Genomic DNA, 24131 nt, shown 5'->3' on the forward strand with positions numbered 1-24131 from the left:
GTTCAATCCTTCCCATTGAAATGGTGGCAAATAAGGAAAATCTCACAAAAAGAGAGGCTTATTGGATCAAAAAACTTGGAACCGCTAGCCCATTCGGTCTTAATTTGCACGAAGAAATGGGAGACATTTTGCCGTTTGTCATCACATATAACACTAAAGCAACTCTTGCCGCCAAATTGATTAGAGAAGCGTACGGCAAAATTCAGATAAATTTCCCTCTGATTTATCATCAAAAGCTCGTTACAGCATATCGGAAGAACAAAAACCTATGCGACATTTTAATAAGAAACAAAATAAAGAGGTAACGCGATTAATTCTCCCTAGGCCAGTGCACGTGGGAGTTTATAAACTCCCATCCTACCTTTAAAACCTAACTCAGCCAGTGCCAGGGTTTCGCATCCTCCGTACAATCCTGTATTTTCCGTTTGATTGACTAACTTTGATCGGAAAGTATATAGATTGATCATATCAAATTTGATAATCACAGATACTAAGTGTTAGATTGGTTTGTCATCGTAACAGTCTCCTAGGGCTCGGTGAAAGGTAGTAAACAGCACTCCCTAGTAAAACACATAACCCGTAATATATTAATATTTGCTACTACCCAGGGGCTGTGTGATGTAAAACAGATAGGGTTTATATATGCATACTTCCTTATTAGGATAATGATTGTTGATACCACTGTTCTGATTATCAATGTGTATAATCGTTAGGGGATTTTGGATTTTAATTTTATTTTCATTATTGCAAGTCCTTTTAACGGTAAGACTACTGGAGGTCGACTTATTACATATAAAATAGAGCATTATTTAACTCCGATTAATTTTTTCTGGACCATAATTTAAAATTATAAATTTAAAAGGGATAACTTCTAAACTTTGGTAGCAGTCGGCATGATCGGATTGATTTTAATTATATAAGTACTCAAACCGACTCTTAGTTGGGCTTCAAGGGGACAATAATAAGGTGTACACATGTTTTTTGGCAAGTGACCGCTCAGGTACTACTCATTGCTGCTGCCAGGTGTGCACTAATCCTTTTGTTTACGCCGACCCGACAGATGCGCACTAATTAAATTAATTGGAATAGACTCTAGCGGCACGCGCAAAAAAACTTGCTCTCAAAGTGCATTGAAAGATGAAAGCAGCCGACCAAGGTAAAGGGGAGGGGGGGCGGAGATAAGGTCCGAGCATATATACCCGAGCATCACACACAGCCCTTCAGATTGTTCGAGTCACCTGACGAAGGCAATACGCCGAAAGGCCTAGTGACGATACGGGTAGTAGCTTGATGTTCTTATTATTTGACAGGAATTTATTTCACTATTTCATGTTTTATTGACATTGTTGTACATAATTAATCTAAAAAAATACAAAAAACCAAAAAAAACTATAAAAAAACAAAAAACAAAAAATTTTTTTTATTAATTGCCAACTTTCTTCTTTAAAATCTTTAATTGGCATTTTAGGTCAATTGGAGAAAGTTTAACATAATTAATTGATTTTCAGATTGATTCGATTCACACAGAGACGTGCATAAATTCATCATCGCTCTGTAGGGATTTTGGACCCTTCATAAGTGAATACTGGAGCCAAGTGGACAAATCGCTAAAAAGGTTAAAGACGAGTTTAATATCGCCCTTTTTGGCGTAGCAAGAGCCTTGTGCCAAACATTTCTGTGTTTTATTCGAATGGATTAATTCTTAGGAGGAAAGAAAGGACAGAGGATCGAGCGCCTTTACAACTGCCGAAAAAAAGATAAGTACACGTTTTTTCATCCGAATGATTAGATAATATTTTCAGTCACAAAGTCCTGGGATCCAGAGGACATTTTTTTCAGCTATATTTATCGTACATTGTATATTCATTCATTTGTTGCTTACTATAATTTCGTTTCAGGTTTTATTTTATGAGTTTCGCCATCTTTTGATAATTTCATTCATTTTTTAATGTATCGAAATCACGGTTTGAAAATGAATAGAGGTGGGCGCCGAGGGTTCATGGATAAAAGGCAGGAAGGCCATAATCCAAATGGCCATTTCATCAAGCTCTTTTATCAAATTTTACAGGCGTTGCATCATCTGAAAATTCTGACACCGCAAACTTTAGGTACAACTCGTACAAACGGATTTGAACAACAGGTGAAACATTTGGACAACTTTTTGAAACCAGCTCAGTCTAATTCCACACTTAGGAGTAATTTACAGGGATTAAATAGAATGTGGGCCACTAAGGTCGCTCAGACTCTATGCACACACTACAAAGACAGAATTTCAGAACTTATGGGAATGATTGTTGGTTTAAATTTTTCCGAGTTTACCATTAGGTCCTTTTCCAACCAGGCGCTTGACTGGGGGAAAAATAATTTAAAGAAGAAATTGCGGTTCCAAACAATCCAGGAATACAAAGCGATTATAGGATCACTTTTACCGATAGCGCCTAATAAGCACAATAGAAATACAGCAAACACCAACCTTCGTCCCCATATAACAACTCTTACAACGGATAAGTCGCCCTTTATTAGCCCACGCAAAACGACCCCTAAAAAGCATCCCCTGGAACCCACAATTACGCTGAGTAATCGGTTTCAGCCATTGCAAATTTTGGACTCACAACTGATCCGGACACCATCAAAAAGACGCATTTCAGACACTAGTGATAGGGATAATCGAATTTACACCCCCAAAAGGTACAAGAAACAGGAATCGCCCCCCAAAAAGGTAAGACAATCTTTGGAGAAGAGAATGGACAACAATACATCAAGCCCCCTGGTAAACGGAGCAACGGCGGCATTGAGTTCTATACATCGACTGTCCAGGTGTCTGTCTGTCCCTGCCCTGAATTTATTGGATAAAATGGTAAGATCTAGGTCACCATCACCAAGACGTAGTCTTTCACCAGGGCGCCAGTCGTTATCCCCAGCAGGACCACAGGGTACATCACCGACTATCCCGAAGCAGACGTACGCTACCATCGTTAGTTCACCGAGGAAACCGGGCAGAGTAACGAGACACGCTGGTCCAAAATCGGATTGGGACATACCGAAGATTACTAGTGCGGATCTGATAATCGGGGACTCAAATCTTTCTCGATTCACCAATGTGACGGACAAAAATGTACAAGTAGAGGCGTACCCCGGGGCTAAAATAAAACATGTGCTAGAATTAGTCAAGAATTATCGATATCAAGAAAAACCCAGAAGAATAATTATTAACGTAGGAACTAATGATAGAGAAAACACAAACACAGATAAAGTAAGTCAATCAATGAAAGACCTGCTCAGAACGACTAGGGGTAGATTTCCTAACTCGGAGATTTTTATAGCGAAAATTCCAATTTCGCAAAATCTTCAATCTAGGAAACCTACAGAGGCATACAATCTATCGAAATTAAACGAAACTATATCCAAAATTCAAATCGAGGGAGTGAAAGCTTTATACACCGGGAAAAGGGACGAAATGTCGTTCTGTCTGGATGGAATTCACTGGAGCCCGAAATCGGCACAGTGGATTCTGGACAGATGGTACGAACAGATGCACGCTTCTCAGCAGGTTTTTCAACAAGTACAGAAAACTGTAGGGAAAAGATAGTAAAACAACTAGGGAAAACAGTTGTAAACCTGAGCTCTAGGGAACTCACAGAAATAGAATTTTCACTCTTGAATAAAGGACTAAAATTCGTTCCGACTCCGAGATATGTGGATGTAGCGACAATCACTCAACCGGTGAAAGAATTTACTAGAAAATTGATGATAACTCATTTCTTTCATTTAAAGAACAAATCGGTGAGTGTCCCGTTTGTGGGAAAAAGCGAATGGTGCCCTCCACTTTCTACATTTCCTTCAACCATTAGAAACATTACTGATGAAGTTTTTAAACAAATTTCACGATGGAAATTTGATAAAGAAAAACCAAATCTAACTCAAGAAGAATTAGCGTCCATAAATTCTCTAAAACAAGATACAAATATTGTGATAAGAAAAGCCGATAAAGGTTCGGCCACAGTCATTTTAGACACAGAGGATTATATACAGGAAATACAACAACAACTAAGTAATAAGAAACATTACAGACAAATACAAAACCCGATTTATCCCGAAACGGGTAAAAAGATTACACTGATTGTACACAGATTATTGAAAAATAGATGCATAAATAAGAAACAAGCAGCTTACTTAACCCCACCCGAGAATCCCAGACCGAGACACATGTACACTTTGCCAAAAATTCATAAAGAACCAGAAACTTGGTATATTCCGTTCAAAATTCCTCAGGGTAGACCGATCGTATCGGATGTGGGGAGCGAATCTTATCGAATATCTGAATACATAGATTCCTTTTTAGCACCTTTAGCCACGAAACATCCAGCATATCTCAGAGATACGAACGATTTTTTAGATAAAATTAGGCATATCAAATTTCCACAAAACAGCCTTCTCGTTACTTTAGATGTAGAAAGCATGTATACTAATATCGACAACATGGCAGGCTTAGGAGCAGTAAGGAATTGTTTCAGGAGTAACCCCGACCCGAAAAGACCAGACCTGGAAATTTTAGAACTGTTGAATCTGGGTTTGGTTAACAATGACTTTGAATTCAATGGAAAATGGTATTTACAAGTTTCAGGGACCGCCATGGGGAAGAAATTTGCCCCAAATTATGCAAATATTTTTATGGCCGAATGGGAGAAAGAAGTTTTCAAAAAGTGTAATTATCTCCCACTTGTTTACCTTAGATTTTTGGATGACATCTTTTTGATTTGGACACTTTCACGAAAAAAATTTGATCAGTTCTTCTCGATTTTAAACAATTTCCACCCATCGGTCAAATTAAAGGCAAATGTAATGGAGAATTCGGTAGATTTTTTAGATACGACCATTTTTAAAGGGCCAGATTTCGAAAAGACTGGAAAACTTGACTCTAAAGTCTATTTTAAACCCACCGACACACACCAGTTGCTCCATAAATCCTCGTTCCATCCTAGACATACATTTATGGGGATTCTTAAATCGCAAATAATTAGATTCTACAGGCTGTGTACAAGAAATGAGGACTTTCAGAGGGCCAGTAACACACTATTCAGAACTCTGAGGGACAGGGGCTACTCCAAACGATTCTTAAGACAAATCAAAAACACTACTTTAAATGAAATAAGGGGAGACATGCATACTATAGGGAAAGCTATGCCATGTAAAGGCCGAAGATGCGCTACATGTCCATTTTTCAAAGAAACAAACAGTTTCACCAGTCATACGAATAATCAAACTTTTTTAATCAAACAAAACGTATCGTGTGACTCCAGGAATATCATTTATCTAATTTCATGCGATGCATGTGGTAAACAATATGTAGGACAAACCACTCTTACACTTAGAGATCGTTTCACGAGACACCGCTTTGATATAATTCATAAAGAAAATAAATCCATTTCCAATCATTTTAATAGCGATGGACACTCTTTGGATGACTGTTCAATTCTTCCCATTGAAATGGTGGCAAATAAGGAAAATCTCACAAAAAGAGAGGCTTATTGGATCAAAAAACTTGGAACCGCTAGCCCATTCGGTCTTAATTTGCACGAAGAAATGGGAGACATTTTGCCGTTTGTCATCACATATAACACTAAAGCAACTCTTGCCGCCAAATTGATTAGAGAAGCGTACGGCAAAATTCAGATAAATTTCCCTCTGATTTATCATCAAAAGCTCGTTACAGCATATCGGAAGAACAAAAACCTATGCGACATTTTAATAAGAAACAAAATAAAGAGGTAACGCGATTAATTCTCCCTAGGCCAGTGCACGTGGGAGTTTATAAACTCCCATCCTACCTTTAAAACCTAACCCTAACCCTAACCCTAACCCTAAACCCTAACCCTAACCCTAACCCTAACCCTAACCTAACCCTAACCCTAACCCTAACCCTAACACTAACCCTAACTAACCCTAACCCTAACCCTAACCCTAACCCTAACCCTAACCTAACCCTAACCCTAACCCTAACCCTAACCCTAACCCTAACTCTAACCCTAACCCTAACCCTAACCCTAACCCCAAAGGCCTAGTGACGATACGGGTAGTAGCTTGATGTTCTTATTATTTGACAGGAATTTATTTCACTATTTCATGTTTTATTGACATTGTTGTACATAATTAATCTAAAAAAATACAAAAAACCAAAAAAACTATAAAAAACAAAAAAACAAAAAAAATTTTTTTATTAATTGCCAACTTTCTTCTTTAAAATCTTTAATTGGCATTTTAGGTCAATTGGAGAAAGTTTAACATAATTAATTGATTTTCAGATTGATTCGATTCACACAGAGACGTGCATAAATTCATCATCGCTCTGTAGGGATTTTGGACCCTTCATAAGTGAATACTGGAGCCAAGTGGACAAATCGCTAAAAAGGTTAAAGACGAGTTTAATATCGCCCTTTTTGGCGTAGCAAGAGCCTTGTGCCAAACATTTCTGTGTTTTATTCGAATGGATTAATTCTTAGGAGGAAAGAAAGGACAGAGGATCGAGCGCCTTTACAACTGCCGAAAAAAAGATAAGTACACGTTTTTTCATCCGAATGATTAGATAATATTTTCAGTCACAAAGTCCTGGGATCCAGAGGACATTTTTTTCAGCTATATTTATCGTACATTGTATATTCATTCATTTGTTGCTTCCTATAATTTCGTTTCAGGTTTTATTTTATGAGTTTCGCCATCTTTTGATAATTTCATTCATTTTTTAATGTATCGAAATCACGGTTTGAAAATGAATAGAGGTGGGCGCCGAGGGTTCATGAATAAAAGGCAGGAAGGCCATAATCCAAATGGCCATTTCATCAAGCTCTTTTATCAAATTTTACAGGCGTTGCATCATCTGAAAATTCTGACACCGCAAACTTTAGGTACAACTCGTACAAACGGATTTGAACAACAGGTGAAACATTTGGACAACTTTTTGAAACCAGCTCAGTCTAATTCCACACTTAGGAGTAATTTACAGGGATTAAATAGAATGTGGGCCACTAAGGTCGCTCAGACTCTATGCACACACTACAAAGACAGAATTTCAGAACTTATGGGAATGATTGTTGGTTTAAATTTTTCCGAGTTTACCATTAGGTCCTTTTCCAACCAGGCGCTTGACTGGGGGAAAAATAATTTAAAGAAGAAATTGCGGTTCCAAACAATCCAGGAATACAAAGCGATTATAGGATCACTTTTACCGATAGCGCCTAATAAGCACAATAGAAATACAGCAAACACCAACCTTCGTCCCCATATAACAACTTTTACAACGGATAAGTCGCCCTTTATTAGCCCACGCAAAACGACCCCTAAAAAGCATCCCCTGGAACCCACAATTACGCTGAGTAATCGGTTTCAGCCATTGCAAATTTTGGACTCACAACTGATCCGGACACCATCAAAAAGACGCATTTCAGACACTAGTGATAGGGATAATCGAATTTACACCCCCAAAAGGTACAAGAAACAGGAATCGCCCCCCAAAAAGGTAAGACAATCTTTGGAGAAGAGAATGGACAACAATACATCAAGCCCCCTGGTAAACGGAGCAACGGCGGCATTGAGTTCTATACATCGACTGTCCAGGTGTCTGTCTGTCCCTGCCATGAATTTATTGGATAAAATGGTAAGATCTAGGTCACCATCACCAAGACGTAGTCTTTCACCAGGGCGCCAGTCGTTATCCCCAGCAGGACCACAGGGTACATCACCGACTATCCCGAAGCAGACGTACGCTACCATCGTTAGTTCACCGAGGAAACCGGGCAGAGTAACGAGACACGCTGGTCCAAAATCGGATTGGGACATACCGAAGATTACTAGTGCGGATCTGATAATCGGGGACTCAAATCTTTCTCGATTCACCAATGTGACGGACAAAAATGTACAAGTAGAGGCGTACCCCGGGGCTAAAATAAAACATGGGCTAGAATTAGTCAAGAATTATCGATATCAAGAAAAACCCAGAAGAATAATTATTAACGTAGGAACTAATGATAGAGAAAACACAAACACAGATAAAGTAAGTCAATCAATGAAAGACCTGCTCAGAACGACTAGGGGTAGATTTCCTAACTCGGAGATTTTTATAGCGAAAATTCCAATTTCGCAAAATCTTCAATCTAGGAAACCTACAGAGGCATACAATCTATCGAAATTAAACGAAACTATATCCAAAATTCAAATCGAGGGAGTGAAAGCTTTATACACCGGGAAAAGGGACGAAATGTCGTTCAGTCTGGATGGAATTCACTGGAGCCCGAAATCGGCACAGTGGATTCTGGACAGATGGTACGAACAGATGCACGCTTCTCAGCAGGTTTTTCAACAAGTACAGAAAACTGTAGGGAAAAGATAGTAAAACAACTAGGGAAAACAGTTGTAAACCTGAGCTCTAGGGAACTCACAGAAATAGAATTTTCACTCTTGAATAAAGGACTAAAATTCGTTCCGACTCCGAGATATGTGGATGTAGCGACAATCACTCAACCGGTGAAAGAATTTACTAGAAAATTGATGATAACTCATTTCTTTCATTTAAAGAACAAATCGGTGAGTGTCCCGTTTGTGGGAAAAAGCGAATGGTGCCCTCCACTTTCTACATTTCCTTCAACCATTAGAAACATTACTGATGAAGTTTTTAAACAAATTTCACGATGGAAATTTGATAAAGAAAAACCAAATCTAACTCAAGAAGAATTAGCGTCCATAAATTCTCTAAAACAAGATACAAATATTGTGATAAGAAAAGCCGATAAAGGTTCGGCCACAGTCATTTTAGACACAGAGGATTATATACAGGAAATACAACAACAACTAAGTAATAAGAAACATTACAGACAAATACAAAACCCGATTTATCCCGAAACGGGTAAAAAGATTACACTGATTGTACACAGATTATGGAAAAATAGATGCATAAATAAGAAACAAGCAGCTTACTTAACCCCACCCGAGAATCCCAGACCGAGACACATGTACACTTTGCCAAAAATTCATAAAGAACCAGAAACTTGGTATATTCCGTTCAAAATTCCTCAGGGTAGACCGATCGTATCGGATGTGGGGAGCGAATCTTATCGAATATCTGAATACATAGATTCCTTTTTAGCACCTTTAGCCACGAAACATCCAGCATATCTCAGAGATACGAACGATTTTTTAGATAAAATTAGGCATATCAAAATTTCACAAAACAGCCTTCTCGTTACTTTAGATGTAGAAAGCATGTATACTAATATCGACAACATGGCAGGCTTAGGAGCAGTAAGGAATTGTTTCAGGAGTAACCCGGACCCGAAAAGACCAGACCTGGAAATTTTAGAACTGTTGAATCTGGGTTTGGTTAACAATGACTTTGAATTCAATGGAAAATGGTATTTACAAGTTTCAGGGACCGCCATGGGGAAGAAATTTGCCCCAAATTATGCAAATATTTTTATGGCCGAATGGGAGAAAGAAGTTTTCAAAAAGTGTAATTATCTCCCACTTGTTTACCTTAGATTTTTGGATGACATCTTTTTGATTTGGACACTTTCACGAAAAAAATTTGATCAGTTCTTCTCGATTTTAAACAATTTCCACCCATCGGTCAAATTAAAGGCAAATGTAATGGAGAATTCGGTAGATTTTTTAGATACGACCATTTTTAAAGGGCCAGATTTCGAAAAGACTGGAAAACTTGACTCTAAAGTCTATTTTAAACCCACCGACACACACCAGTTGCTCCATAAATCCTCGTTCCATCCTAGACATACATTTATGGGGATTCTTAAATCGCAAATAATTAGATTCCACAGGCTGTGTACAAGAAATGAGGACTTTCAGAGGGCCAGTAACACACTATTCAGAACTCTGAGGGACAGGGGCTACTCCAAACGATTCTTAAGACAAATCAAAAACACTACTTTAAATGAAATAAGGGGAGACATGCATACTATAGGGAAAGCTATGCCATGTAAAGGCCGAAGATGCGCTACATGTCCATTTTTCAAAGAAACAAACAGTTTCACCAGTCATACGAATAATCAAACTTTTTTAATCAAACAAAACGTATCGTGTGACTCCAGGAATATCATTTATCTAATTTCATGCGATGCATGTGGTAAACAATATGTAGGACAAACCACTCTTACACTTAGAGATCGTTTCACGAGACACCGCTTTGATATAATTCATAAAGAAAATAAATCCATTTCCAATCATTTTAATAGCGATGGACACTCTTTGGATGACTGTTCAATCCTTCCCATTGAAATGGTGGCAAATAAGGAAAATCTCACAAAAAGAGAGGCTTATTGGATCAAAAAACTTGGAACCGCTAGCCCATTCGGTCTTAATTTGCACGAAGAAATGGGAGACATTTTGCCGTTTGTCATCACATATAACACTAAAGCAACTCTTGCCGCCAAATTGATTAGAGAGGCGTACGGCAAAATTCAGATAAATTTCCCTCTGATTTATCATCAAAAGCTCGTTACAGCATATCGGAAGAACAAAAACCTATGCGACATTTTAATAAGAAACAAAATAAAGAGGTAACGCGATTAATTCTCCCTAGGCCAGTGCACGTGGGAGTTTATAAACTCCCATCCTACCTTTAAAACCTAACTCAGCCAGTGCCAGGGTTTCGCATCCTCCGTACAATCCTGTATTTTCCGTTTGATTGACTAACTTTGATCGGAAAGTATATAGATTGATCATATCAAATTTGATAATCACAGATACTAAGTGTTAGATTGGTTTGTCATCGTAACAGTCTCCTAGGGCTCGGTGAAAGGTAGTAAACAGCACTCCCTAGTAAAACACATAACCCGTAATATATTAATATTTGCTACTACCCAGGGGCTGTGTGATGTAAAACAGATAGGGTTTATATATGCATACTTCCTTATTAGGATAATGATTGTTGATACCACTGTTCTGATTATCAATGTGTATAATCGTTAGGGGATTTTGGATTTTAATTTTATTTTCATTATTGCAAGTCCTTTTAACGGTAAGACTACTGGAGGTCGACTTATTACATATAAAATAGAGCATTATTTAACTCCGATTAATTTTTTCTGGACCATAATTTAAAATTATAAATTTAAAAGGGATAACTTCTAAACTTTGGTAGCAGTCGGCATGATCGGATTGATTTTAATTATATAAGTACTCAAACCGACTCTTAGTTGGGCTTCAATGGGACAATAATAAGGTGTACACATGTTTTTTGGCAAGTGACCGCTCAGGTACTACTCATTGCTGCTGCCAGGTGTGCACTAATCCTTTTGTTTACGCCGACCCGACAGGTGCGCACTAATTAAATTAATTGGAATAGACTCTAGCGGCACGCGCAAAAAAACTTGCTCTCAAAGTGCATTGAAAGATGAAAGCAGCCGACCAAGGTAAAGGGGAGGGGGGGCGGAGATAAGGTCCGAGCATATATACCCGAGCATCACACACAGCCCTTCAGATTGTTCGAGTCACCTGACGAAGGCAATACGCCGAAAGGCCTAGTGACGATACGGGTAGTAGCTTGATGTTCTTATTATTTGACAGGAATTTATTTCACTATTTCATGTTTTATTGACATTGTTGTACATAATTAATCTAAAAAAATACAAAAAACCAAAAAAACTATAAAAAACAAAAAAACAAAAAAAAAATTTTTTTATTAATTGCCAACTTTCTTCTTTAAAATCTTTAATTGGCATTTTAGGTCAATTGGAGAAAGTTTAACATAATTAATTGATTTTCAGATTGATTCGATTCACACAGAGACGTGCATAAATTCATCATCGCTCTGTAGGGATTTTGGACCCTTCATAAGTGAATACTGGAGCCAAGTGGACAAATCGCTAAAAAGGTTAAAGACGAGTTTAATATCGCCCTTTTTGGCGTAGCAAGAGCCTTGTGCCAAACATTTCTGTGTTTTATTCGAATGGATTAATTCTTAGGAGGAAAGAAAGGACAGAGGATCGAGCGCCTTTACAACTGCCGAAAAAAAGATAAGTACACGTTTTTTCATCCGAATGATTAGATAATATTTTCAGTCACAAAGTCCTGGGATCCAGAGGACATTTTTTTCAGCTATATTTATCGTACATTGTATATTCATTCATTTGTTGCTTCCTATAATTTCGTTTCAGGTTTTATTTTATGAGTTTCGCCATCTTTTGATAATTTCATTCATTTTTTAATGTATCGAAATCACGGTTTGAAAATGAATAGAGGTGGGCGCCGAGGGTTCATGAATAAAAGGCAGGAAGGCCATAATCCAAATGGCCATTTCATCAAGCTCTTTTATCAAATTTTACAGGCGTTGCATCATCTGAAAATTCTGACACCGCAAACTTTAGGTACAACTCGTACAAACGGATTTGAACAACAGGTGAAACATTTGGACAACTTTTTGAAACCAGCTCAGTCTAATTCCACACTTAGGAGTAATTTACAGGGATTAAATAGAATGTGGGCCACTAAGGTCGCTCAGACTCTATGCACACACTACAAAGACAGAATTTCAGAACTTATGGGAATGATTGTTGGTTTAAATTTTTCCGAGTTTACCATTAGGTCCTTTTCCAACCAGGCGCTTGACTGGGGGAAAAATAATTTAAAGAAGAAATTGCGGTTCCAAACAATCCAGGAATACAAAGCGATTATAGGATCACTTTTACCGATAGCGCCTAATAAGCACAATAGAAATACAGCAAACACCAACCTTCGTCCCCATATAACAACTTTTACAACGGATAAGTCGCCCTTTACTAGCCCACGCAAAACGACCCCTAAAAAGCATCCCCTGGAACCCACAATTACGCTGAGTAATCGGTTTCAGCCATTGCAAATTTTGGACTCACAACTGATCCGGACACCATCAAAAAGACGCATTTCAGACACTAGTGATAGGGATAATCGAATTTACACCCCCAAAAGGTACAAGAAACAGGAATCGCCCCCCAAAAAGGTAAGACAATCTTTGGAGAAGAGAATGGACAACAATACATCAAGCCCCCTGGTAAACGGAGCAACGGCGGCATTGAGTTCTATACATCGACTGTCCAGGTGTCTGTCTGTCCCTGCCATGAATTTATTGGATAAAATGGTAAGATCTAGGTCACCATCACCAAGACGTAGTCTTTCACCAGGGCGCCAGTCGTTATCCCCAGCAGGACCACAGGGTACATCACCGACTATCCCGAAGCAGACGTACGCTACCATCGTTAGTTCACCGAGGAAACCGGGCAGAGTAACGAGACACGCTGGTCCAAAATCGGATTGGGACATACCGAAGATTACTAGTGCGGATCTGATAATCGGGGACTCAAATCTTTCTCGATTCACCAATGTGACGGACAAAAATGTACAAGTAGAGGCGTACCCCGGGGCTAAAATAAAACATGGGCTAGAATTAGTCAAGAATTATCGATATCAAGAAAAACCCAGAAGAATAATTATTAACGTAGGAACTAATGATAGAGAAAACACAAACACAGATAAAGTAAGTCAATCAATGAAAGACCTGCTCAGAACGACTAGGGGTAGATTTCCTAACTCGGAGATTTTTATAGCGAAAATTCCAATTTCGCAAAATCTTCAATCTAGGAAACCTACAGAGGCATACAATCTATCGAAATTAAACGAAACTATATCCAAAATTCAAATCGAGGGAGTGAAAGCTTTATACACCGGGAAAAGGGACGAAATGTCGTTCAGTCTGGATGGAATTCACTGGAGCCCGAAATCGGCACAGTGGATTCTGGACAGATGGTACGAACAGATGCACGCTTCTCAGCAGGTTTTTCAACAAGTACAGAAAACTGTAGGGAAAAGATAGTAAAACAACTAGGGAAAACAGTTGTAAACCTGAGCTCTAGGGAACTCACAGAAATAGAATTTTCACTCTTGAATAAAGGACTAAAATTCGTTCCGACTCCGAGATATGTGGATGTAGCGACAATCACTCAACCGGTGAAAGAATTTACTAGAAAATTGATGATAACTCATTTCTTTCATTTAAAGAACAAATCGGTGAGTGTCCCGTTTGTGGGAAAAAGCGAATGGTGCCCTCCACTTTCTACATTTCCTTCAACCATTAGAAACATTACTGATGAAGTTTTTAAACAAATTTCACGATGGAAATTTGATAAAGAAAAACCAAATCTAACTCAAGAAGAATTAGCGTCCATAAATTCTCTAAAACAAGATACAAATATTGTGATAAGAAAAGCCGATAAAGGTTCGGCCACAGTCATTTTAGACACAGAGGATTATATACAGGAAATACAACAACAACTAAGTAATAAGAAACATTACAGACAAATACAAAACCCGATTTATCCCGAAACGGGTAAAAAGATTACACTGATTGTACACAGATTATGGAAAAATAGATGCATAAATAAGAAACAAGCAGCTTACTTAACCCCACCCGAGAATCCCAGACCGAGACACATGTACACTTTGCCAAAAATTCATAAAGAACCAGAAACTTGGTATATTCCGTTCAAAATTCCTCAGGGTAGACCGATCGTATCGGATGTGGGGAGCGAATCTTATCGAATATCTGAATACATAGATTCCTTTTTAGCACCTTTAGCCACGAAACATCCAGCATATCTCAGAGATACGAACGATTTTTTAGATAAAATTAGGCATATCAAAATTCCACAAAACAGCCTTCTCGTTACTTTAGATGTAGAAAGCATGTATACTAATATCGACAACATGGCAGGCTTAGGAGCAGTAAGGAATTGTTTCAGGAGTAACCCGGACCCGAAAAGACCAGACCTGGAAATTTTAGAACTGTTGAATCTGGGTTTGGTTAACAATGACTTTGAATTCAATGGAAAATGGTATTTACAAGTTTCAGGGACCGCCATGGGGAAGAAATTTGCCCCAAATTATGCAAATATTTTTATGGCCGAATGGGAGAAAGAAGTTTTCAAAAAGTGTAATTATCTCCCACTTGTTTACCTTAGATTTTTGGATGACATCTTTTTGATTTGGACACTTTCACGAAAAAAATTTGATCAGTTCTTCTCGATTTTAAACAATTTCCACCCATCGGTCAAATTAAAGGCAAATGTAATGGAGAATTCGGTAGATTTTTTAGATACGACCATTTTTAAAGGGCCAGATTTCGAAAAGACTGGAAAACTTGACTCTAAAGTCTATTTTAAACCCACCGACACACACCAGTTGCTCCATAAATCCTCGTTCCATCCTAGACATACATTTATGGGGATTCTTAAATCGCAAATAATTAGATTCCACAGGCTGTGTACAAGAAATGAGGACTTTCAGAGGGCCAGTAACACACTATTCAGAACTCTGAGGGACAGGGGCTACTCCAAACGATTCTTAAGACAAATCAAAAACACTACTTTAAATGAAATAAGGGGAGACATGCATACTATAGGGAAAGCTATGCCATGTAAAGGCCGAAGATGCGCTACATGTCCATTTTTCAAAGAAACAAACAGTTTCACCAGTCATACGAATAATCAAACTTTTTTAATCAAACAAAACGTATCGTGTGACTCCAGGAATATCATTTATCTAATTTCATGCGATGCATGTGGTAAACAATATGTAGGACAAACCACTCTTACACTTAGAGATCGTTTCACGAGACACCGCTTTGATATAATTCATAAAGAAAATAAATCCATTTCCAATCATTTTAATAGCGATGGACACTCTTTGGATGACTGTTCAATCCTTCCCATTGAAATGGTGGCAAATAAGGAAAATCTCACAAAAAGAGAGGCTTATTGGATCAAAAAACTTGGAACCGCTAGCCCATTCGGTCTTAATTTGCACGAAGAAATGGGAGACATTTTGCCGTTTGTCATCACATATAACACTAAAGCAACTCTTGCCGCCAAATTGATTAGAGAGGCGTACGGCAAAATTCAGATAAATTTCCCTCTGATTTATCATCAAAAGCTCGTTACAGCATATCGGAAGAACAAAAACCTATGCGACATTTTAATAAGAAACAAAATAAAGAGGTAACGCGATTAATTCTCCCTAGGCCAGTGCACGTGGGAGTTTATAAACTCCCATCCTACCTTTAAAACCTAACTCAGCCAGTGCCAGGGTTTCGCATCCTCCGTACAATCCTGTATTTTCCGTTTGATTGACTAACTTTGATCGGAAAGTATATAGATTGATCATATCAAATTTGATAATCACAGATACTAAGTGTTAGATTGGTTTGTCATCGTAACAGTCTCCTAGGGCTCGGTGAAAGGTAGTAAACAGCACTCCCTAGTAAAACACATAACCCGTAATATATTAATATTTGCTACTACCCAGGGGCTGTGTGATGTAAAACAGATAGGGTTTATATATGCATACTTCCTTATTAGGATAATGATTGTTGATACCACTGTTCTGATTATCAATGTGTATAATCGTTAGGGGATTTTGGATTTTAATTTTATTTTCATTATTGCAAGTCCTTTTAACGGTAAGACTACTGGAGGTCGACTTATTACATATAAAATAGAGCATTATTTAACTCCGATTAATTTTTTCTGGACCATAATTTAAAATTATAAATTTAAAAGGGATAACTTCTAAACTTTGGTAGCAGTCGGCATGATCGGATTGATTTTAATTATATAAGTACTCAAACCGACTCTTAGTTGGGCTTCAATGGGACAATAATAAGGTGTACACATGTTTTTTGGCAAGTGACCGCTCAGGTACTACTCATTGCTGCTGCCAGGTGTGCACTAATCCTTTTGTTTACGCCGACCCGACAGGTGCGCACTAATTAAATTAATTGGAATAGACTCTAGCGGCACGCGCAAAAAAACTTGCTCTCAAAGTGCATTGAAAGATGAAAGCAGCCGACCAAGGTAAAGGGGAGGGGGGGCGGAGATAAGGTCCGAGCATATATACCCGAGCATCACACACAGCCCTTCAGATTGTTCGAGTCACCTGACGAAGGCAATACGCCGAAAGGCCTAGTGACGATACGGGTAGTAGCTTGATGTTCTTATTATTTGACAGGAATTTATTTCACTATTTCATGTTTTATTGACATTGTTGTACATAATTAATCTAAAAAAATACAAAAAACCAAAAAAACTATAAAAAACAAAAAAACAAAAAAAAAATTTTTTTATTAATTGCCAACTTTCTTCTTTAAAATCTTTAATTGGCATTTTAGGTCAATTGGAGAAAGTTTAACATAATTAATTGATTTTCAGATTGATTCGATTCACACAGAGACGTGCATAAATTCATCATCGCTCTGTAGGGATTTTGGACCCTTCATAAGTGAATACTGGAGCCAAGTGGACAAATCGCTAAAAAGGTTAAAGACGAGTTTAATATCGCCCTTTTTGGCGTAGCAAGAGCCTTGTGCCAAACATTTCTGTGTTTTATTCGAATGGATTAATTCTTAGGAGGAAAGAAAGGACAGAGGATCGAGCGCCTTTACAACTGCCGAAAAAAAGATAAGTACACGTTTTTTCATCCGAATGATTAGATAATATTTTCAGTCACAAAGTCCTGGGATCCAGAGGACATTTTTTTCAGCTATATTTATCGTACATTGTATATTCATTCATTTGTTGCTTCCTATAATTTCGTTTCAGGTTTTATTTTATGAGTTTCGCCATCTTTTGATAATTTCATTCATTTTTTAATGTATCGAAATCACGGTTTGAAAATGAATAGAGGTGGGCGCCGAGGGTTCATGAATAAAAGGCAGGAAGGCCATAATCCAAATGGCCATTTCATCAAGCTCTTTTATCAAATTTTACAGGCGTTGCATCATCTGAAAATTCTGACACCGCAAACTTTAGGTACAACTCGTACAAACGGATTTGAACAACAGGTGAAACATTTGGACAACTTTTTGAAACCAGCTCAGTCTAATTCCACACTTAGGAGTAATTTACAGGGATTAAATAGAATGTGGGCCACTAAGGTCGCTCAGACTCTATGCACACACTACAAAGACAGAATTTCAGAACTTATGGGAATGATTGTTGGTTTAAATTTTTCCGAGTTTACCATTAGGTCCTTTTCCAACCAGGCGCTTGACTGGGGGAAAAATAATTTAAAGAAGAAATTGCGGTTCCAAACAATCCAGGAATACAAAGCGATTATAGGATCACTTTTACCGATAGCGCCTAATAAGCACAATAGAAATACAGCAAACACCAACCTTCGTCCCCATATAACAACTTTTACAACGGATAAGTCGCCCTTTATTAGCCCACGCAAAACGACCCCTAAAAAGCATCCCCTGGAACCCACAATTACGCTGAGTAATCGGTTTCAGCCATTGCAAATTTTGGACTCACAACTGATCCGGACACCATCAAAAAGACGCATTTCAGACACTAGTGATAGGGATAATCGAATTTACACCCCCAAAAGGTACAAGAAACAGGAATCGCCCCCCAAAAAGGTAAGACAATCTTTGGAGAAGAGAATGGACAACAATACATCAAGCCCCCTGGTAAACGGAGCAACGGCGGCATTGAGTTCTATACATCGACTGTCCAGGTGTCTGTCTGTCCCTGCCATGAATTTATTGGATAAAATGGTAAGATCTAGGTCACCATCACCAAGACGTAGTCTTTCACCAGGGCGCCAGTCGTTATCCCCAGCAGGACCACAGGGTACATCACCGACTATCCCGAAGCAGACGTACGCTACCATCGTTAGTTCACCGAGGAAACCGGGCAGAGTAACGAGACACGCTGGTCCAAAATCGGATTGGGACATACCGAAGATTACTAGTGCGGATCTGATAATCGGGGACTCAAATCTTTCTCGATTCACCAATGTGACGGACAAAAATGTACAAGTAGAGGCGTACCCCGGGGCTAAAATAAAACATGGGCTAGAATTAGTCAAGAATTATCGATATCAAGAAAAACCCAGAAGAATAATTATTAACGTAGGAACTAATGATAGAGAAAACACAAACACAGATAAAGTAAGTCAATCAATGAAAGACCTGCTCAGAACGACTAGGGGTAGATTTCCTAACTCGGAGATTTTTATAGCGAAAATTCCAATTTCGCAAAATCTTCAATCTAGGAAACCTACAGAGGCATACAATCTATCGAAATTAAACGAAACTATATCCAAAATTCAAATCGAGGGAGTGAAAGCTTTATACACCGGGAAAAGGGACGAAATGTCGTTCAGTCTGGATGGAATTCACTGGAGCCCGAAATCGGCACAGTGGATTCTGGACAGATGGTACGAACAGATGCACGCTTCTCAGCAGGTTTTTCAACAAGTACAGAAAACTGTAGGGAAAAGATAGTAAAACAACTAGGGAAAACAGTTGTAAACCTGAGCTCTAGGGAACTCACAGAAATAGAATTTTCACTCTTGAATAAAGGACTAAAATTCGTTCCGACTCCGAGATATGTGGATGTAGCGACAATCACTCAACCGGTGAAAGAATTTACTAGAAAATTGATGATAACTCATTTCTTTCATTTAAAGAACAAATCGGTGAGTGTCCCGTTTGTGGGAAAAAGCGAATGGTGCCCTCCACTTTCTACATTTCCTTCAACCATTAGAAACATTACTGATGAAGTTTTTAAACAAATTTCACGATGGAAATTTGATAAAGAAAAACCAAATCTAACTCAAGAAGAATTAGCGTCCATAAATTCTCTAAAACAAGATACAAATATTGTGATAAGAAAAGCCGATAAAGGTTCGGCCACAGTCATTTTAGACACAGAGGATTATATACAGGAAATACAACAACAACTAAGTAATAAGAAACATTACAGACAAATACAAAACCCGATTTATCCCGAAACGGGTAAAAAGATTACACTGATTGTACACAGATTATGGAAAAATAGATGCATAAATAAGAAACAAGCAGCTTACTTAACCCCACCCGAGAATCCCAGACCGAGACACATGTACACTTTGCCAAAAATTCATAAAGAACCAGAAACTTGGTATATTCCGTTCAAAATTCCTCAGGGTAGACCGATCGTATCGGATGTGGGGAGCGAATCTTATCGAATATCTGAATACATAGATTCCTTTTTAGCACCTTTAGCCACGAAACATCCAGCATATCTCAGAGATACGAACGATTTTTTAGATAAAATTAGGCATATCAAAATTCCACAAAACAGCCTTCTCGTTACTTTAGATGTAGAAAGCATGTATACTAATATCGACAACATGGCAGGCTTAGGAGCAGTAAGGAATTGTTTCAGGAGTAACCCGGACCCGAAAAGACCAGACCTGGAAATTTTAGAACTGTTGAATCTGGGTTTGGTTAACAATGACTTTGAATTCAATGGAAAATGGTATTTACAAGTTTCAGGGACCGCCATGGGGAAGAAATTTGCCCCAAATTATGCAAATATTTTTATGGCCGAATGGGAGAAAGAAGTTTTCAAAAAGTGTAATTATCTCCCACTTGTTTACCTTAGATTTTTGGATGACATCTTTTTGATTTGGACACTTTCACGAAAAAAATTTGATCAGTTCTTCTCGATTTTAAACAATTTCCACCCATCGGTCAAATTAAAGGCAAATGTAATGGAGAATTCGGTAGATTTTTTAGATACGACCATTTTTAAAGGGCCAGATTTCGAAAAGACTGGAAAACTTGACTCTAAAGTCTATTTTAAACCCACCGACACACACCAGTTGCTCCATAAATCCTCGTTCCATCCTAGACATACATTTATGGGGATTCTTAAATCGCAAATAATTAGATTCCACAGGCTGTGTACAAGAAATGAGGACTTTCAGAGGGCCAGTAACACACTATTCAGAACTCTGAGGGACAGGGGCTACTCCAAACGATTCTTAAGACAAATCAAAAACACTACTTTAAATGAAATAAGGGGAGACATGCATACTATAGGGAAAGCTATGCCATGTAAAGGCCGAAGATGCGCTACATGTCCATTTTTCAAAGAAACAAACAGTTTCACCAGTCATACGAATAATCAAACTTTTTTAATCAAACAAAACGTATCGTGTGACTCCAGGAATATCATTTATCTAATTTCATGCGATGCATGTGGTAAACAATATGTAGGACAAACCACTCTTACACTTAGAGATCGTTTCACGAGACACCGCTTTGATATAATTCATAAAGAAAATAAATCCATTTCCAATCATTTTAATAGCGATGGACACTCTTTGGATGACTGTTCAATCCTTCCCATTGAAATGGTGGCAAATAAGGAAAATCTCACAAAAAGAGAGGCTTATTGGATCAAAAAACTTGGAACCGCTAGCCCATTCGGTCTTAATTTGCACGAAGAAATGGGAGACATTTTGCCGTTTGTCATCACATATAACACTAAAGCAACTCTTGCCGCCAAATTGATTAGAGAGGCGTACGGCAAAATTCAGATAAATTTCCCTCTGATTTATCATCAAAAGCTCGTTACAGCATATCGGAAGAACAAAAACCTATGCGACATTTTAATAAGAAACAAAATAAAGAGGTAACGCGATTAATTCTCCCTAGGCCAGTGCACGTGGGAGTTTATAAACTCCCATCCTACCTTTAAAACCTAACTCAGCCAGTGCCAGGGTTTCGCATCCTCCGTACAATCCTGTATTTTCCGTTTGATTGACTAACTTTGATCGGAAAGTATATAGATTGATCATATCAAATTTGATAATCACAGATACTAAGTGTTAGATTGGTTTGTCATCGTAACAGTCTCCTAGGGCTCGGTGAAAGGTAGTAAACAGCACTCCCTAGTAAAACACATAACCCGTAATATATTAATATTTGCTACTACCCAGGGGCTGTGTGATGTAAAACAGATAGGGTTTATATATGCATACTTCCTTATTAGGATAATGATTGTTGATACCACTGTTCTGATTATCAATGTGTATAATCGTTAGGGGATTTTGGATTTTAATTTTATTTTCATTATTGCAAGTCCTTTTAACGGTAAGACTACTGGAGGTCGACTTATTACATATAAAATAGAGCATTATTTAACTCCGATTAATTTTTTCTGGACCATAATTTAAAATTATAAATTTAAAAGGGATAACTTCTAAACTTTGGTAGCAGTCGGCATGATCGGATTGATTTTAATTATATAAGTACTCAAACCGACTCTTAGTTGGGCTTCAATGGGACAATAATAAGGTGTACACATGTTTTTTGGCAAGTGACCGCTCAGGTACTACTCATTGCTGCTGCCAGGTGTGCACTAATCCTTTTGTTTACGCCGACCCGACAGGTGCGCACTAATTAAATTAATTGGAATAGACTCTAGCGGCACGCGCAAAAAAACTTGCTCTCAAAGTGCATTGAAAGATGAAAGCAGCCGACCAAGGTAAAGGGGAGGGGGGGCGGAGATAAGGTCCGAGCATATATACCCGAGCATCACACACAGCCCTTCAGATTGTTCGAGTCACCTGACGAAGGCAATACGCCGAAAGGCCTAGTGACGATACGGGTAGTAGCTTGATGTTCTTATTATTTGACAGGAATTTATTTCACTATTTCATGTTTTATTGACATTGTTGTACATAATTAATCTAAAAAAATACAAAAAACCAAAAAAACTATAAAAAACAAAAAAACAAAAAAAAAATTTTTTTATTAATTGCCAACTTTCTTCTTTAAAATCTTTAATTGGCATTTTAGGTCAATTGGAGAAAGTTTAACATAATTAATTGATTTTCAGATTGATTCGATTCACACAGAGACGTGCATAAATTCATCATCGCTCTGTAGGGATTTTGGACCCTTCATAAGTGAATACTGGAGCCAAGTGGACAAATCGCTAAAAAGGTTAAAGACGAGTTTAATATCGCCCTTTTTGGCGTAGCAAGAGCCTTGTGCCAAACATTTCTGTGTTTTATTCGAATGGATTAATTCTTAGGAGGAAAGAAAGGACAGAGGATCGAGCGCCTTTACAACTGCCGAAAAAAAGATAAGTACACGTTTTTTCATCCGAATGATTAGATAATATTTTCAGTCACAAAGTCCTGGGATCCAGAGGACATTTTTTTCAGCTATATTTATCGTACATTGTATATTCATTCATTTGTTGCTTCCTATAATTTCGTTTCAGGTTTTATTTTATGAGTTTCGCCATCTTTTGATAATTTCATTCATTTTTTAATGTATCGAAATCACGGTTTGAAAATGAATAGAGGTGGGCGCCGAGGGTTCATGAATAAAAGGCAGGAAGGCCATAATCCAAATGGCCATTTCATCAAGCTCTTTTATCAAATTTTACAGGCGTTGCATCATCTGAAAATTCTGACACCGCAAACTTTAGGTACAACTCGTACAAACGGATTTGAACAACAGGTGAAACATTTGGACAACTTTTTGAAACCAGCTCAGTCTAATTCCACACTTAGGAGTAATTTACAGGGATTAAATAGAATGTGGGCCACTAAGGTCGCTCAGACTCTATGCACACACTACAAAGACAGAATTTCAGAACTTATGGGAATGATTGTTGGTTTAAATTTTTCCGAGTTTACCATTAGGTCCTTTTCCAACCAGGCGCTTGACTGGGGGAAAAATAATTTAAAGAAGAAATTGCGGTTCCAAACAATCCAGGAATACAAAGCGATTATAGGATCACTTTTACCGATAGCGCCTAATAAGCACAATAGAAATACAGCAAACACCAACCTTCGTCCCCATATAACAACTTTTACAACGGATAAGTCGCCCTTTATTAGCCCACGCAAAACGACCCCTAAAAAGCATCCCCTGGAACCCACAATTACGCTGAGTAATCGGTTTCAGCCATTGCAAATTTTGGACTCACAACTGATCCGGACACCATCAAAAAGATGCATTTCAGACACTAGTGATAGGGATAATCGAATTTACACCCCCAAAAGGTACAAGAAACAGGAATCGCCCCCCAAAAAGGTAAGACAATCTTTGGAGAAGAGAATGGACAACAATACATCAAGCCCCCTGGTAAACGGAGCAACGGCGGCATTGAGTTCTATACATCGACTGTCCAGGTGTCTGTCTGTCCCTGCCATGAATTTATTGGATAAAATGGTAAGATCTAGGTCACCATCACCAAGACGTAGTCTTTCACCAGGGCGCCAGTCGTTATCCCCAGCAGGACCAC

Source organism: Sinohyriopsis cumingii, chromosome 13 (genome assembly GCF_028554795.1).
Source record: "Sinohyriopsis cumingii isolate HCF-2022 chromosome 13, ASM2855479v2, whole genome shotgun sequence".
In the NCBI taxonomy this organism is placed as follows: Eukaryota; Metazoa; Mollusca; class Bivalvia; order Unionida; family Unionidae; genus Sinohyriopsis; species Sinohyriopsis cumingii.